Source organism: Spinacia oleracea, chromosome 3 (genome assembly GCF_020520425.1).
Source record: "Spinacia oleracea cultivar Varoflay chromosome 3, BTI_SOV_V1, whole genome shotgun sequence".
NCBI classification, from domain to species: domain Eukaryota; kingdom Viridiplantae; phylum Streptophyta; class Magnoliopsida; order Caryophyllales; family Amaranthaceae; genus Spinacia; species Spinacia oleracea.
Window position 1 is genome coordinate 104,299,833 of NC_079489.1, and position 11,099 is coordinate 104,310,931.

Sequence of the window (11,099 nt, forward strand, 5' to 3'; positions counted from 1 at the left end):
TCTCAAAAGAGGTTAAGGCTAATCACCCAAAGATTATCAGGTGAATTTCCTGGTTATATGATTCAAACTGCAATCCTTTCTAGGTCATTAATTCTCAAGCATCGATCCCTTGTTTCTTAATTTTAACTTGCTGGGGTTGTTGCGGTTGAAGTCACAGGAGGGCCAACCATCGACTTTGTTCCAGGAAGAATGGTTTGTGCTTCCTATACATTCATGATTGTTATATTCTTGTTCGTTATTGTATAACAATAGTACTTCATTATCGATGTTATACCAGGATTGCGCAGATTCTCCTGATGAAGGACGCCTTCCTGATGCAAATCAAGGTACGTACGTATTCTACCCTCTCATCAGTAATATGACAGTTTAGTAGTACATGTTACTAACAGCATAAAATGGGTTGCAGGTGCCGGACATTTGAGAGAAATCTTTTACAGAATGGGGCTTTCTGACAAGGATATTGTCGCGGTTTCAGGAGGCCACACTCTGGTAAACTACATACCTTAGCTTGGACAAGATTACAACAATGCTAGGACTAACCTAAACTAGTAATACATGACTTGTGTGCTACCTTTGCCGAGTATAGTCGTCGTATACTCTAGAGCTGCTGAAATTTTGCCCCACTCACAGTGGAACAATTACATGAGATGAACTTTGAGGGATTTTAAAAGATATATATGAAGGAAATAATGCCCTTGGTCCAAGTATACATTCTATGTTAAGTCTAATAAATGCGGTTCAGTATTAATTAACAAGTTAATAATTCAGTGAGATCAAGTGAGCTGAATGCCTAGCTAGAGGCCGCTTCAGTTCAAGTGGAATTAATGATATTAATCCACAGCTTACTCTTGACTGAACCCGTAGGGTCACACAAATAGTACGTAAACGGATCAAGTATTTAATGGCATTAAATACTCCATCTATGAATATTCGGAACCGACGGATCTTGGTTTCAGTGGGAGCTAAGATCGTCACAGGCAAGAAATGAATACTCCGGAAACGATGATATTGCCGGAAACGGAAATATGGATCGTATCGGAAATATGAATATTATCCAAGTCGTAGATGTTGCCGGAAACGGAAACATGGTACGTATCGGAAAATATTATTGGAAATGGAAATATTACCAGAATCGGAAATATTGCCGGAAACGGAAATATTGTCAGAATCGGAAATATTACCGGAATCGGAAAATAATTCCGGAAACGGAAATATTAAATATTTGTTCGAAACGGAAATTAATTCCGGAATCGGAAATATTAAATATTGTTCGTATCGGAAATAAATTCCGGAACTGGAAATTTAATCGGAAGCGTATCGTACGAATTAGCATCGGACGAGGCCTGCCGGACGAAGGCCCAGCACGAAGCCGGGCCATCGCCCAGCAAGCACGCGCGCCACAAGCCCAGCCAAGGCAGCGCCCAGGCCTACCGCAAGGCAGGCCCAGCGCGCGCCAAGGCCACGGATGCGTGGGCCGCGCTGCGTGGGCTGCTGCTCGCACGCGCATGGGCAGCCCTTATGGCTGCCGTGTGTGTGTGAGTTTGTGCTCATGCGTGATTCCTAAATCTACAAGAGTTAGTGTATGATTAAATTCCTATTCCTAATTGGATAAATTAATTAAATAGAATTCATGTAGGATTCTAATTTCAATTAATTCGTATCCTACTAGGATTACGATTCCTTTTCCATAACTCTATAAATAAAGGCCTAGGGGTCATTATTTATACACAAGTTTTAATTATTCAAAACTAAGATTTTTAAGCAGAAAAATCAGCCAATATTCTTGCCTACCTAACCGAAAATATTAGAACCTTAAGGGCGATTCTAGTTGGTCAATCTTAAGGCGGATCCGGACGTGCTGTGGACTATCTACGGAGGGACGACACTTGGAGTCCTAAAGACTTGTTCTTGTTCGGTTCGGGCGCAGCTAGGGAAGGCACGCAACAAAGAGTATGCATCTAAACTATGCTAAATGATTATGTGTAAATAATATGTTTCCTGGCTTTATGGTTTTTCCGCATGATTTATGAACTGTCATATGAATCATAACCTAACAGTGGTATCACGAGCCCCTTATTATTTTCATAATCTAAATTGCATGAACATGGTTAAATATTACAAATTTGCAAGAATTAAAAGGGGTGATTAATTTTCGTAATTGTTAATTAATTGCAAATTGCGTTTATTTAATTATACGTACGCAGTTTTTCGGCAGTTTCTTCGTTACTCATCCGAATTGAGTGATTTTTGTGTCAATTCCGCATGTAAAAGGCATTCTAAAAATTTTGACAAAAATAGTTTTTTTCTGCCGAACCCAGAATTCTCAAATTCGAAGCCTAACTATGACTTTTCGAAGGTTTTAGTTTTTCGAATGCAAAATTTCGTAAATTTAAGATGTTAAATTAAATATTTGCGATTCTTGTTGATAAATCTTGAATTTTTGATTGACCTACTGCATATGTTTAACAAGTTTGAATGCCTAGTCTTGTTAATTATGCAATCTAATTATTAATTATGATTAATTTGTTGAAAATTAGAATAATTTAGAATTAATTTGATTTTCATAATTAATTGTAATTTAATTAGAAACCTATGATTAAAAACCACCATAAAAATTGTAAATTTACGATAAATTTTAAATTTTTATGACCTAAACTTGAATCCATATCAATCGGAAATCAATTGGATAATAAATTTTCGATTTTTCGCCCTAAAATTATGAAATTAATATTATTTATTAATTTGTCATTAATTTTAAATATAAATTTTAAATTTTATGCGATTCGTTCATAACTTGCACGCACGAAGCAATGGACGCTTCGTGTTACCCTTAAGGGGTGTTGTATAATGCGGGCATGCGACGACGAGCAAGGGAGCTCGTCGCCCGTGCGGCACGAATGCAATGAGCAAGGGCGTAGTGCACGAGCACAAGGCAGCAGCCCTGCCTTGTGTCGTGTGCCACGAGCTATGAACGAATGGGCATGGGCGAAGAGCGAGCCAAGGCAGTCGCGTGTGGGCAGCAAGCGAGCTGCGCCACAACGCGCGCTGCCTCGCACAAGAGCGCGCAGCCTCGCGCGCAGCGAGCGCAAGCTCGCGTGCCACGAGCGCTGCGCCCAGCATTACTCGCGCGCACAGCGAGCGATGTCGCGCGCCCAGCGAGCGATGTCGCGCCCCAGCGAGCGATGGCTCGCGCGCACAGCGAGCGATGTCGCGCGCCCAGCGAGCGATGTCGCGCGCCCAGCGAGCGATGGCTCGCGCGCCCAGCGAGCGATGTCGCGCGCCCAGCGAGCGATGTCGCGCGCGCGCACTGCGAGCGATAGCTCGCGTGCGATGAGCGCTGGCGCGCGCAGCGAGCACCAATGCGTGCGGAGGCTTGCGATAGGGAAGCAGCAGCTATGCGACGAGCGCATGGGCTGCGCGCACATGGCCAGCAATGGCTGTGTGCGTACGGCCCATGGGCGTGCAACGCGTAGGGTGTTTGCGTTACGATTAGATCGTTTTGAATGTTTAATTTGAAAATTTCAGTTCACGTAATTTTAATTAATTTTAAAATTAATAATTTGAATTATTTTCTTGGATTTTAATTTTGAATATTATAATTATAATAAATGTTATTTATTCTAATTATTTTACTAAAATTAAAATCATGAATTAATTTAAATACGACTGAAATTAAATTAAATTTTTGGATTCAATTATAAATTGATATGAGCTTTAAATTTTAATTAAATTTGTATGTTTCCGGTTGGACTAGAAATACATTTTTATGTTTAAAATTGGTAAAGCATATGAATTTATTGGTTTAAGTGGGAGCGCTTTTTAGTCATAAACTCTTGATTAGGTCTACAAATCCTTAAGGTTAAAACAACTTGATTAGAATTAATAAGGACTGAATAATTGGTAGATTATTGGTGCCCTTGATTAATTGCTGCAAATGTTTACGTGATGCATAATGTGTTTTACTAACCAGCTATGTGGGCCATTCATGATAATGAATGGGTGAATGGTATATATTGTATATGTACTGTTTTGCAGGTTATGAAGTGACTAGTATGGCCCAAATAGGATAGAAAATATGGTCTGCGTACCATTAATTTGAATGTAATTGGTCTAAAGTACCAAAGTTATTTTTCAATTCAAATATGGTCTACGAACCATCAAATAGTTGTAATTAGTTATAGCTTATCCTATTTGAAGAAAATGGTGCCTCCCACGGAGATTTTCAAGACAGACTTTGAAGTCAAAGCTTCAAGATGAAGTCGGGCCATACTAGATCACAAATATCTTATGCATGTTTTAAGTTATTTATTGTTTTAAATATGTCTTAAAATGCATGAGATCAAAAGCTTGATTATGTTGCATGATTAAGGATTTTAGTTCACTTAAAATCTAACCAACATAGTAAGAGCCTTAAGTTCCAAACTTAAAAATTGAGTTAAAAGGTGCCATGCCAAAATATACACTTGCTTGGATATCCTTTACATCAATCTAGTAATAGTTTTCGCTCAGCGAGGTGTTACTTATTGGTCCTAAAGGGGCAAGGTACACAAATAATTGTGAGTACATGTTAGTTTTGGTGAAACTCAACGATATAAGTAAGGAGTCCTTTTATGTCGTGGCAAATTCGATAGGTTTACCTAATAAGTTCTTAGACGTACCTATCAACCAAGAATAGTTTCTAGACTATTAGCAAAAGGCTTTTGCTTACCTAAGATGTTCTAGAATTAAGTCGACAAACTGTGCTTAGTTCTTCAATGATTTTAGGATCTTGGAATCATTTTATTCACACCTGCCGGAACACATAACTTGAATAAAATGCTTAATAAACATTGAATTATGCATGTATGCTAGAATTTAAGTTTATTAAGAGAAACTGTGAATGGTTATTTATTTGTTTATTCTTTTCAATTGTAGTTTTAATATGGCAAACAACAATCAAAACATCATCATGGGTTCTGAGCTTATGGTCAAGCTGAACCTGACAAATTTTCTTGAATGGGAAGCTAAGCTAGTTGAAATAGTCAAACTCAATGGACTTGAGTATGTACTGTCACATCCCATGCCAAGCTACTATGCCAGAGACATGACCCCTGAGAGGTTTTACGCCTGGGATGCGGATCTCAAAAAGGTTATGAGTCTCATGCTGAACAATATCCCTGATGATTGGGCTAGAAGGTTTGTAGCCTATGAACCTTTTACGCTCATCAAGAATCTGAGGGATATCTGTCGTGGAAGTACGGAGGACAGGGACCTGAACGTCCATGAGTTGATTGAATCAATGTCTGGTCTAAAGGTTAGTTCTCCCAACAGGTGTTATAGGATGGAGGTCCAAGAAACACATGTTCAGCTCCTTCGCACTAAACAGAGGGTAGGCGTCCCACTGAGGTTCCATGTGGATCTTATGTGTTCATACTTTGATCGCCTAAGTCTACTAGGAACACCAATAAGCGAAAGGATGGCAGTCTCTGTCTTGCTCAATTCACTACACAGTGGGTTTGGTCGCTTCAAGCAACTATACCTAAGTGAACCAAGAGAAGAAACAGTTGCAGAATTTGTTCACCTTGTCAGAAAGGCTGAAATAATACTGGACTGTGAAGCCAAAGATTTACTCAAGGCTAGAAAGAGACCGTTCAAGAAAGGTGGAAAGTCCAAGGGCAATGCTAAATCAAAGCAGGACAAGTCCACATCAAGCTGTCTTTATTGTGATGGAATAGGCCATTACAAAAGAGAATGTCCAAAGCTAAAGGAAGATCAGAAGAACGGAACAGTCGTTCCATCTTCAGGTATTTTCGTTATAGACTGTATACTTGCTAATTCAACTTCTTGGGTATTAGATACAGGTTGTGGCTCACACTTATGTTCCAATCCACAGGGACTAAGAAGAAGTAGAAAGTTAAGCAAGGGTGAAGTCGACCTACGAGTGGGAAATGGAGCACGGATTGCTGCATTAGCTGTAGGAACTTACTATTTGTCGTTGCCCTCCGGGCTAGTTTTGGAACTGGAAGAATGTTTCCATGTTCCAAGTCTTACTAAAAACATCATTTCAGTTTCTTGCTTAGATGCTAAGGGATTTTCCTTTTTAATAAAAGACAATAGTTGTTCGTTTTATTATAAAGAGATGTTTTATGGATCTGCTAGATTAGTCAATGGACTTTATTTATTAGATCACGACAAACAAGTATATAACATAAATACCAAAAAGGCCAAAAAGAATGATTCAGATCTCACCTATCTGTGGCATTGTCGATTAGGCCATATAAACTTGAAACGCTTAGAAAGACTTCAAAGGGAAGGAATTCTAGAACCATTTAACTTAGAGGATTATGGTAAATGCGAATCATGTTTACTTGGCAAAATGACAAAGCAACCTTTCTCTAAAGTTGGAGAAAGAGCAAATGAACTATTGGGTTTAATCCATACAGATGTATGTGGACCAATGAGTACAAATGCTAGAGGTGGTTTCAGCTACTTTATCACTTTCACTGATGACTTCAGTAGGTATGGTTATGTCTACCTAATGAAGCATAAGTCTGAATCCTTTGACAAATTCAAGGAATTTCAGAGTGAAGTAGAGAATCAATTAGGCAAGAAGATCAAGGCACTGCGGTCTGATAGAGGCGGTGAATATCTGAGCTATGAATTTGATGACCATCTGAAAGAATGTGGAATTCTATCAGAATTGACTCCTCCTGGAACACCACAATGGAACGGTGTGTCAGAACGGAGGAACAGAACCTTGCTAGACATGGTCAGGTCAATGATGGGTCAGGCCGAACTTCCATTAGAAATTTGGGGACATGCACTAAATACAGCTGCACTCACTATAAATAGAGCTCCGTCTAAAGCTGTCGAAAAGACTCCATACGAATTATGGTTTGGAAAGCCTCCAAATGTGTCTTTTCTTAAGATTTGGGGATGTGAAGTATACGTCAAACGATTAATTTCAGACAAACTTCATCCAAAATCTGACAAATGTATCCTTGTGGGCTATCCAAAGGAAACAAAGGGGTATTACTTCTACAATACATCTGAGAACAAAGTGTTTGTTGCTCGAGATGGTGTCTTTTTGGAGAAGGATCACATTTCCAAAATGACAAGTGGGAGAAAAGTAGACCTCGAAGAAATTCGAGTCGAACAACAAACTCTAGAGAATGCTCAAGATGACATTCAAGATGAAACTCAGAGATCTTTAGAAGAATCTGGTGAGAATCATGGTCAATCTAGAAATGTTACCCCGCGTAGATCGCAAAGATATAGATCTCAACCGGAAAGGTACTTGGGTATTTTGACGAACGAGAGCTATGACGTTCTATTACTTGAAAGTGATGAACCTGCGACTTACAAGCAAGCTATGACGAGCCCTAGCTCCAAGCAATGGCAAGAAGCCATGCAATCTGAATTAGACTCCATGTCTGAAAACCAAGTATGGGATTTGGTCGATTTGCCAGATGGCTACCAAGCCATTGGAAGCAAATGGGTTTTCAAACTGAAAAAGGACAAGGATGGGAAACTTGAAGTTTTCAAAGCTAGATTGGTTGCAAAAGGTTACAGGCAAGTCCACGGTGTGGATTACGATGAAACCTTTTCACCAGTTGCAATGCTAAAGTCTATTCGAATAATGTTAGCAATCGCTGCATATTACGATTACGAAATATGGCAGATGGATGTCAAAACTGCTTTCTTAAACGGCGTTTTAACAGAAACTGTGTTTATGACACAGCCTGAAGGTTTTGAGGATCCAAAGAATGCTAAAAAGGTATGCAAGCTAAAGAAGTCAATCTACGGATTGAAGCAGGCATCCAGGAGCTGGAATATACGTTTTGATGAAGCAGTCAGTGACTTTGGTTTCATCAAGAACGCGGACGAATCTTGTGTATACAAGAAGGTCAGTGGGAGCAAAATTGCTTTCCTAGTATCATATGTCGACGACATATTGCTTATCGGAAATGACATTCCTATGTTGAACTCTGTCAAGATTTGGCTTGGGAAATGTTTTTCGATGAAGGATCTAGGAGAAGCACAGTACATATTGGGCATCAAGATTTACAGAGATAGATCTAAAAAGATGATTGGACTTAGTCAAAGCACTTATATCAATAAGGTGCTTGATAGGTTCAAGATGGCGGACTCCAAGCGAGGCTACCTACCCATGTCTCATGGAATGACTCTAAGCAAGACTCAGTGCCCAAAAACACTTGATGAGCGTAGACGAATGAATGGGATTCCATATGCATCATTGATTGGTTCAATAATGTATGCTATGATATGTACACGCCCGGATGTTGCGTACGCACTCAGTGCTACGAGCAGATACCAGTCAGACCCAGGAGAGGCGCATTGGACTGCTGCCAAGAACATTCTGAAGTACCTGAAAAGGCACAAAGATGACTTCCTGGTCTATGGTGGAGATGATGAATTAATTGTTAAAGGCTATACGGACGCAAGTTTCCAAACCGACAAAGATGATTTCAGATCACAGTCTGGGTTTGTCTTCTGCCTCAACGGAGGAGCAGTAAGCTGGAAAAGTGCTAAGCAAAGCACCATTGCGGATTCTACAACTGAAGCGGAGTACATTGCTGCACATGAAGCAGCAAAGGAAGCTATATGGCTAAGGAAGTTCATAGGAGAACTAGGTGTAGTCCCCTCCATTAAAGGACCAATAGCCCTGTATTGTGATAATAACGGAGCTATTGCACAGGCAAAAGAGCCTAGACACCACCAGAGAGTCAAGCATGTACTTCGTAGATTTCACCTTCTACGAGAGTTCGTTGAAAGAAAAGAAGTCGAGATAAGCAAAATTGGAACTGATGACAACATATCAGATCCATTAACTAAACCTCTGCCGCAAGCGAAGCACAACTCGCACACTGCAGCTATGGGAATCAAGCATATTGGAGAATGGCTTTGATGTCTCTGTTTAATGTTTTAAAGTTTTAGAGTTTAAATCTTTGTAAAACATTATTGGTTAATCATTCACAATAAATGAAAGGAATTCATTTTTCCATTTAATTTGTGGTTTATTAAATGATGAGTCCCTTCAACTTGACGATATATTCAAGATAGACTGTCAGGACCAGTCCTGTGACTAAGAAATGTCTATCAAGTGAACTTGAATGTCAAAGGTTGAAAATGGTCCCTAATCGGAGTTTTCTATAAAATTGGACGCATAGAAAACGTTAGACAATTAGAATGCAAGATGACTAGTAGTTCTGTTTCTTGAACTATGTGGACATGGCAATGTCATAATCATTTGCATAGATACTTACTTTGGGAAGACTAGTATCGGACAAGACCTATGAAACTTTACTGTAAGAGATGAAAGTCTGTCATAAGTAAATTTCATTAAATTATTAGACACTAAATCCTCAATACCTGAGTGATTTGAGATTACTTGTTTGAGAACTGGTTGCTTTGACGTTGACCAACCGTCGCACCGTAAAAGGAGGCTATAAAGGCAACGCTCAGGTAATCACCTATCAAACGAAGTCTAATCTCAAGATCGCAAGATTGGGATTGTCCTCCCATAAATCGGGAAGAGATGCTTAAAAGTTGTACAAGGCCACTCGGAGAGCTAGAAACTGTGAAATGCATGGCCGTGCTCGGATGAATCATAGGCTATGATTATCTGTTTATTTGATCAGTTGAACTCTGAAACCGAGGAACGCCTCTGGACATAATAAGGATGACAACTCTTACCTTATGTTCAAGAGCAAGCATCGAGCGACAAAGGAATTAGGAAATGCACACTTGTCCCTAAGGACAAGTGGGAGACTGAAGGAAATAATGCCCTTGGTCCAAGTATACATTCTATGTTAAGTCTAATAAATGCGGTTCAGTATTAATTAACAAGTTAATAATTCAGTGAGATCAAGTGAGCTGAATGCCTAGCTAGAGGCCGCTTCAGTTCAAGTGGAATTAATGATATTAATCCACAGCTTACTCTTGACTGAACCCGTAGGGTCACACAAATAGTACGTAAACGGATCAAGTATTTAATGGCATTAAATACTCCATCTATGAATATTCGGAACCGACGGATCTTGGTTTCAGTGGGAGCTAAGATCGTCACAGGCAAGAAATGAATACTCCGGAAACGATGATATTGCCGGAAACGGAAATATGGATCGTATCGGAAATATGAATATTATCCAAGTCGTAGATGTTGCCGGAAACGGAAACATGGTACGTATCGGAAAATATTATTGGAAATGGAAATATTACCAGAATCGGAAATATTGCCGGAAACGGAAATATTGTCAGAATCGGAAATATTACCGGAATCGGAAAATAATTCCGGAAACGGAAATATTAAATATTTGTTCGAAACGGAAATTAATTCCGGAATCGGAAATATTAAATATTGTTCGTATCGGAAATAAATTCCGGAACTGGAAATTTAATCGGAAGCGTATCGTACGAATTAGCATCGGACGAGGCCTGCCGGACGAAGGCCCAGCACGAAGCCGGGCCATCGCCCAGCAAGCACGCGCGCCACAAGCCCAGCCAAGGCAGCGCCCAGGCCTACCGCAAGGCAGGCCCAGCGCGCGCCAAGGCCACGGATGCGTGGGCCGCGCTGCGTGGGCTGCTGCTCGCACGCGCATGGGCAGCCCTTGTGGCTGCCGTGTGTGTGTGAGTTTGTGCTCATGCGTGATTCCTAAATCTACAAGAGTTAGTGTATGATTAAATTCCTATTCCTAATTGGATAAATTAATTAAATAGAATTCATGTAGGATTCTAATTTCAATTAATTCGTATCCTACTAGGATTACGATTCCTTTTCCATAACTCTATAAATAAAGGCCTAGGGGTCATTATTTATACACAAGTTTTAAGTATTCAAAACTAAGATTTTTAAGCAGAAAAATCAGCCAATATTCTTGCCTACCTAACCGAAAATATTAGAACCTTAAGGGCGATTCTAGTTGGTCAATCTTAAGGCGGATCCGGACGTGCTGTGGACTATCTACGGAGGGACGACACTTGGAGTCCTAAAGACTTGTTCTTGTTCGGTTCGGGCGCAGCTAGGGAAGGCACGCAACAAAGAGTATGCATCTAAACTATGCTAAATGATTATGTGTAAATAATATGTTTCCTGGCTT

At 40.0% G+C, this 11,099-nt stretch overlaps 1 long non-coding RNA gene across 1 annotated transcript; it reads left to right on the forward strand.

Annotated features, from left to right (window-relative positions):
• The first annotated feature begins 126 nt into the window (after nucleotides 1-126).
• LOC110799731 (uncharacterized) lies at nucleotides 127-483 on the forward strand. Its single transcript, XR_008929943.1, has 3 exons — nucleotides 127-192; nucleotides 278-326; nucleotides 407-483. It is a non-coding gene; the product is annotated as an uncharacterized lncRNA (long non-coding RNA).
• Nucleotides 484-11,099: the final 10,616 nt, after the last annotated feature.